Source organism: Bubalus kerabau, unplaced genomic scaffold (assembly GCF_029407905.1).
Source record: "Bubalus kerabau isolate K-KA32 ecotype Philippines breed swamp buffalo unplaced genomic scaffold, PCC_UOA_SB_1v2 scaffold_26, whole genome shotgun sequence".
Taxonomy (NCBI): domain Eukaryota; kingdom Metazoa; phylum Chordata; class Mammalia; order Artiodactyla; family Bovidae; genus Bubalus; species Bubalus kerabau.
The window spans coordinates 5,312,628-5,320,470 of NW_026577880.1; positions in this window are offsets into that span (position 1 = coordinate 5,312,628).

Below are 7,843 nucleotides of genomic sequence, written 5' to 3' on the forward strand. Positions count from 1 at the left end.
ACTAGTCAATATTAAATATCTAGTATTTTTGGTTTTGCTCCTCCACTATAGACATGTCTAAGAGTCAACAACATTAAGCACAACATGTTCATAGTGCCTAGGTTTCTTCTGAGGTAAAAATTGCTCTATTGTTATATGTGTCACAAGCTTGTCAGCAAGAAAGTACCTGGAAACCGCAACAACCAATGTAAAATATGTAAATGTGATATGAGCTTTTAGATAAACTCTTAACAATAATTATACTCTAAAATATCTGCCTCTCATAGTCTTGATTGAAGGCAGAGGAGAAGGGGATGACAGAGGATAAGATGGTTGGATGGCATCACTGACTCGATGGACATGAGTTTGAGCAAGCCCCTGGAGTTGGTGATGGACACGGAAGCCTGGCGTCCTGCAGGCCACGGGGTCACAAAGAGTCAGACTCGACTGAGCAACTGAACTGAACTGAACTTACAATCGTTCCTCCAGGTGTTTTGGTTACCTGAGTTTCTATCCTGGTGCTAAACTAAGTGACGACAGTGTATTGAATAGCTAGGTCACTTCCAAATAAATGAAACTTCTTAAACATTCACGACTTGAAAGGACCTCCCTTTTACACAGAAACAAAAGAGATTTTTGACTCTGCATGAATAGTGACTGGCACCATCCGAACATATTAAATGTAAGAAAGCATTTTTTTTGTTTTGTTTTGTTTTGTTCTGTTCTTGCAGGAAGCGGGGTGGGCGCTATTATCACGGATAGGTATGCTCACCAATCTATCAAATGCCAATATAAGAGTCAGTTCTTGGTTGCTGAAGGGAAATGTATGACTTGTTATTACAAGAATGTATGGAATGCAATCACACTTTAAGAAGGAAAACGAAGTAGTTCTGTCTTAGAGGTGGCATTTTCAGGACGGGAGAAGCAAAGGAATGGGTACAGAATGGGATAAGGAGGTTGTAGGGAAAGTAGGCCCCCAGAAAAGAGTTTTGTGCCTAGCACAAGTTTTCTTGAGATGTTGAACTGCCTTTGCTAATGGAGTTTAAGTTTCTTTACCTCTTAAGTGATCTCTTCTAGGTTGACCTAGAACAGAAATCTTTCGTTAGCTTTGGCTAAGAGGAGAAGTATTGTTTCACGATGACATATGTGATCCTACCTGACTGTTCTCATCCCCTTTGATATCTATGCACTGCTGCTGCTGCTGCTGCAGCTGCTAAGTGGTTCAGTTGAGGCCGACCCTGTGCCACGCCATAGATGGCAGCCCACCAGGCCCCGCAGTCTCTGGGGTTCTCTAGGCAAGAACACTGGAGTGGGTTGCCATTTCCTCCTCCTATGCATGAAAGTGAAAAGTGAAAATGAAGTCACTCAGTGGTGTCCGACTCTTAGCCACCCCATGGACTGCAGCCTACCAGGCTCCTCCATCCTTGGGATTTTCCAGGAGTGGGGTGCCATTGCCTTCTCCCATATCTGTGCACAAGCCTGCCTAAATAATTGACTTCTAGCCAACTTTGGAATGCCCATGACCACCCACCCTTACCAGGCAACAGAGAAGAGAAAAACACTTACCACAGGAGGTTCTGATAAGGAACAAGGAACTAACAAGCTCCCACCTACCAGGATTCTGCAGAGGTCAACAAGAGGTCAGCAAGAGATGAGAGACTGCAGTCCAGAGGTCCTAGCTACTTCCATCTAGCAACAAACACCCAGCATAGTCAAAACGATTTCAATGTTAAAGAATAAATAAATAAATAAATAAATAAATAAATAAAAGGACAGAAGTTCTTTGAACACATGTCTGAATTTAGGGGTGAGGCATTACATATGTGTCCCAGGATAATCTTAAAGTGTCAGAAAGTAAAGAAATTAAAGACAACTATCAAGCTGTCCAAACTGATAAAAATGAATGATTATACAGTTTTATCTGTATACATTAGCAGATAATAATCTGAAAAGGAATTTTAAAAAATTCCCTTTCAATAATATCAACATGAATAAAACACTTTGCCATGGATGTAACGAGGATGACAAGAATGGCACACTGGAAATTATACACCCTGGCTGAAAACTATCCTGAATACATGGACAGATATTCCATAACGATGGAAAGACTTAAGATGGCAATACCATGGAATGCATCTTCAATCTGAAATGAAGATTTGATATGATTTGATCGCTCAGAGCTTTTGTGCCATCAACTGTTATTAAAGTATGAAAGAGATAGAGAAAGCTGCTGACTTAGACTCAAGGCGGGGTGGGGGGGGGGTAGTAAGAGTACCCCCTGCTGGTCTTTAGCCAGATATTCTACAGTCACTAGCAGTCAGCTAAGGAAAGAAATGAACTGTTTCAGGGAATGGCACCAGGCCCCTCCCCCACGACATGCATTGAGATAATATTGGCAGCAGGTGAGTCATCCCGGGCCAAAACTTGATTGACATGAATCTTGAAGAAAGGCAGTATTGCAGGCAAATATATCATTTCCTTAACATAGATAAGGAGAACAAGCTAGGAGGAAAACATGCTGTTTTGTTCAAATCGCTTATGAGCCTTTTGGGGGAACCGACCTGAAGCCAGAGTCTAGCGGAAATACATAGGATATTTACATCGCTTAAGACAAGCATTTTCTTAGGAAAAAATGCATTGCTTAGCTCAAGGTTTGTCTGCGAAATTCTTACACATCAGGAGATGGCTCCGAGCTGGGTTTCCACACACAAGAACATCCATGCAAAGGACAAGCCTGCACAGCCCATCTGCCCCTCTCCCGAACAGCCAGCAGCATTTCCAAGTGACCTCCTAAGGCCTTCCCCAAAATACAGGGGCACCTCTGGGTTTCCTGTTTCCCTCACTTCGAACACTTTTCTTAAAAAAAAAAAAAAAAATCCTGCACACTTCTTGATAGAATGCCACAGTGCAAGGAATACAGTCCTTCAATATTTAAACCTCCATTTGCAAAACACTTGGAGCTTGGTTTTGTTTTGTTTTGTTTTTTAATTACACCACCACATAATTTAAAACTTTTACACGTTCTAATTATTCAGTTCCAAAACACCAAACTTTTATTGCACAGTGTCCACATGAAAAGGCCCACGCAGCTGGACAACCACATATTCTGCCATGAAAGGGCAGCAAGGTGCCCTCCCCCCTTCTTTGCTGCCTGGGCGGCCACCAGGGTTTGAAATCCATGCACCCTACTAAGTTTCTAGGGTGCAATTCGTGGACCCTTCCCTTTCCCATCCCAGCAGGTGCTCAAGGGCCCGCTGGCTTACAAAGTGCCAGAAGCAGGGCTGGGCCAGCCGGCAAGAATTCAGTGTTCTGTCCCTTGGACTTCCAGCGGACACTAGGCTGCTTGGAAGAACCGCGCAGACTCTGAGATTTTTCAGCAGAGGGGTGGAGCGGTAAAGGCCTTGACCCCAAAGGCAAGGCCTTTCTGCGACCGCCAGTTTGGGGAGCTCCGAGAATGTGCCAACAGACGGCGGAATACTTGGTTCCATGCTCCACGCAGTCCCAGTTCCCTTACCTGTGGTCCGCAGCCCTCCGCTGCACCCATGGGATGGCGATCCTTGGGGACCCAGGAGTGGACGAATGGGAGTTCCCAGCCGCAGTTGCAACCCCCGAGAGCGCAACTGGGAACCCCTCCCCATCCCCCCCATGAGCCGACCCCCGCCCCGCGCCGCCAGGGTTAGCCCCGCCCCTGCCGCGCTCCCGGCGCGTTTTCAGCCTCAGTGTCCACCTCCGAGAGCACAACTGGGAAGCCCGCCCCCACCCCCGCCAGAAGCCGACTCCCGCCCCATGCCGCCCGCGTTCACCCCGGCCCTGCACGGTCCAGGTACCTTCCCAGCTTCTAGCGTTCACGCCCGGGTAGGAGCAGGATGTAGGAGTATGGGAGATGTGTCTGGAGCCTGACAGCCTCAGCTCCGCTCTGGCCTGCCCTTTGGACCTAGGAGCCAGGCCAACTTGCAGAGGGCTTAGGGCCCCATTGTATGCAAACCACCAAGGCCTACCGCAAGGAGAGCTCTGTCCGAGGGAAGGGAAGCGCCCCAGGCTGCGTTCCCAAGCTGTTGCTTGGCAATGCAGACTCAGCGGTAAACGGAGGGAATCAGGGTCCTAGTGCCCCTGTCTTGGGGAGGAAGCTCCACAGCCAGAGTGTTCCTCCCTTTGTGCCCAGAAAGCGCCTGCCAGACTGGGCTTCCCCGGAGCTCTGTTGCAGAGCAGAGACGTGTGGATGTGTTTTGGGGCCTTGACATGTGCGTTTGGGCTCCCTAGCACAGCCCCAGCATAGGGGAACCAGCCCCTGAGCAAAGAGCTCCAGGCAGTGCTTTGTGCCAGGCCTGGATGCCCAGTCCCAGCACGCGGGAGAGATGAGTTAGGCTGCCAGCGGGTCCTTGCAAGCCTGTATTGGAAAGGACCGAGTGAGCTTCCACACCGGCGGAGCTGCAGACCTGCGCCCAGGCGCGATAGGACAGAGCCCCTGTCGAGAGGCTGCTCTGCCTGGGCGAGCCTCGCCAAGCCCTTCCCAGCTTCTAGCGTTTGCGCCTGCAAAGGAGCAGGCTGCGGGAGTGTGGGTGACATGACTGGCTCCTGACTGGCCTCAGCTCCGCTCTTGCCTTCCCTTTGGACCTAGGAGCCAGGCCTCCTTGCAGACGGCTTAGGGCACGGGGGTGTGCAAACTGCGAAAGCCTCCCGCAAGGAGACCTCTGTCTGAGGGAAGGGAAATGCCCCAGGTTGCATTCCCAAGCTGTTGCTTGGTAGCCCAGACTCAGCGCTGAACGGAGGGAATCAGGGTCCCAGTGCCCCTGTCGTGGGGAGGGAGCTCCACAGCCAGAGTGTTCCTCCGTTTGTGTTCAGAAACCGCCTTACAGACTGGGCTTCCCCGGAGCTCAGCTCCAGAGCAGAGTCATGTGCATGTGGTTTGGGGCCTTCCCCTGTGCCTTTGGGCTCCCTAGCACAGTCCCAGCGCAGGGGAACCAGCCCCTGAGCAGAGAGCTCCAGGCAGTGCTCTGTGCTCTGGATTGGAAGCCCACTCCCAGCACGCGGGAGAATAGAGTCAGGCCGCCGTCGGGTGCTTGCAAGCCTGTATTGGGAAGGACCGAATGAGCTTCCACTCCGGCGGAGCTCCAGATCTGCACCCAGGCGCGATATCGCAGAGCCCCGGCCTAGAGGCTGCTCTGCCTGGGCGAGCCTCGCCAAGCCCTTCCCAGCTTCTAGCTTTCGCGCAGGGGAAGGAACAGACTGCGGAAGTGGGGGAGACGTGACTGGCGGGCGCCTTACTGGCCTCAGCTCCACTCTTCCTTTCCCTTTGCACCTATGATCCATGCCTCCTTGCAGAGGGCTTAGGGACCGAAGGAGAGCTCTGTCAGAGGGAAGGGAAGCGCCCCAGGCTGCATTCCCAAGCTGTTGTTTAGCCGCCCAGACTCAGCGCTGCACAGGGGTAATCAGGCTCTCTGTGGCCGCAGCTTCACACACAGGTGTGTCTCCGTAGGAATCAAGAAAGATCCTGACAGAGTGAGGTTCATTAGAGCTATACTAAAGAGCAAAGGCTTGTCCATGTGGTCTTGCCTTCCCCTGTGCCTTTGGGTCTCCAGGCTCGGCCCCAGCTCCGTGGAAACAACCCCTGAGAAAATATCTTCAAGATCCACTTTTCCCAGTGTCTGGGAACCGGGGTTCGTAGGAGGAGAGAAAAGCACGCCTCCATCGGGAACGAAAAGGCCGTCCACCTGCCTGTGTTTTGAAGCCTCTATTTGGAAGGAATGGGTTAGCTTCTCCTAAAGGAGACCTCCAGATCTGCTCAGAAGTCGGTAATTCCAGAGGCAGGGTACTGGTTCCTGACTGCCCTTTGCTAGCCTTGCAAAGATATTCCTAGATTCTAGAGTTATTTTCCATGAAGTAGCAGGCTTCGGGAATGTGTCAGACGGGACTGGCTCCTTATTGACCTCAGCTCAGCTATTGCCTTTCCATTCAAACTAGGGCAAGGCCCTACTTTATGAAGGGTAAGGGTCTTCTTCTTTGCAAACTGCCAAGGGCTACAGCAATGAGACCTCTGTCAAGGTGAGGGAAGCCTAAGAGGATGGATTCTCAAGCAGGTGCTTTGCCACAAAGCATCAGCACCCCACGAAGAGAATCAAGCTCCCTGTGCACCAATGTTGGGAGTGTAGCTTCACACACAGAGTTGTCTCTATAGGAGCCAAGAATGTTCCTGAGAGATTAGGTTCACTAAACCTCTCCTACAGAGCATAGACCTGTCAATGTGGTTTTGCCTTCCCCTGTGAGTTGGGTCCTCGAGGTCCGCCACACCTCCGGGGAAACTGTCCCTGAGAAAAGATCTCCAGGAACCGCTTCGCCGAGGCTGGGAAATGCTGTTCACAGGAAGTAAGGCAAGCGAATCTCCTGCAGAGTAAAAGAGGCCTTACAGTCCCTGGAGGAGCAGGCTGCCAGAGTGTGTGAAACCTGACTGTTGCCTTACTGGCCTCAGCTCCGCCATTGCCTGTTCATCCGAGCTAGCACCCAGGCCTACTTGGAAAAGCGTTTGGGTGCAGATTTCTACAAAGTGCCAAGGGCTACAGCAGTGAGAATTCTCTCGGTGGTAAGGGAGAGCATTTTATGGATTCTCAAGCTGTTTTCTGAACGACAGCGTCAAAATGAACAGAGAGAATCAGGCTCTCTGTGCCCCTATGTTAGGTACGCAGCTTCACACACAGAGGTGTCTCTATAGGAGCCAAGAATGCTCCTGAGAGATGAGGTTCACTAGAGGTCTGCTACAGAGCATAGACCTGTCCATGTGGTCTTGCCTTCCCCTGTGCCTTTGGGCCCCGGGCTCGGCCCCAGCTCCGTTGAAACAACCCCTGAGAAAATATCTTCAAGACCCGCTTTTCCCAGAGGCTGGGAACTGGGGTTCATAGGAGGAGAGAAAAGCAAGCCTCCTTCGGGCACGAAAGGCCGCCAACCTGCCTGTGTTTTGAAGCCTCTATTTGGAAGGAATGGGTTAGCTTCTCCTAAAGGAGACCTCCAGATCTGCTCAGAAGTCGGTAATTCCAGAGGCAGGGTGCTGGTTCCTTACTGCCCTTTGCCAGCCTTGCAAAGACATTCCAAGATTCTAGAGTTATATTCCATGAAGGAGCAGGGTTCGGGAATGGGCCAGAGGGGACTGGCTCCTTATTGGCCTCAGCTCAGCTATTGCCTTTCCATTCAAACTAGGACAAGGGCCTACTTTATGAAGTGTAAGGGTCTTCTTCTTTGAAACTGCCAAGGGCTACAGCAATGAGACCTCTGTCAAGGTGAGGGAAGCCTAAGAGGACGGATTCTCAAGCAGGTGCTTTGCTACAAAGCATCAGCACCCCACGGAGAGAACCAAGATCCCTGTTCCCCAATGTTGGGAATGTAGCTTCACACACAGAGTTGTCTCTATAGGAGCCAAGAATGTTCCTGAGAGATTAGGTTCACTAAACCTCTCCTCCAGAGTATAGACCTGTCCATGTGGTTTTTCCTTCCCCTGTGAGTTGGGTCCCCGAGGTCCACCACACCTCCGGGGAAACTGTCCCTGAGAAAAGATCTCCAGGAACCGCTTCGCTGAGGCTGGGAAACACTGTTCACAGGAAGTAAGGCAAACAAATCTCCTGCAGAGAAAAAGAGGCCTTACTGTCCCTGGAGGAGCAGGCTTCCAGAGTGTGTGAAACCTGACTGTTGCCTTACTGGCCTCAGTTCCACCATTGCCTGTTCCTCCGAACTAGGACCCAGGCCTATTTGGAGAAGCGTTTGGCTGCGGATTTCTACAAAGTGCCAAGGGCTACAGCAGTGAGAATTCTCTCAGCGGTAATGGAGAGCATTTTATGGATTCTCAAGCTGTTTTCTGAACGACTGCGTCAAAATGAAC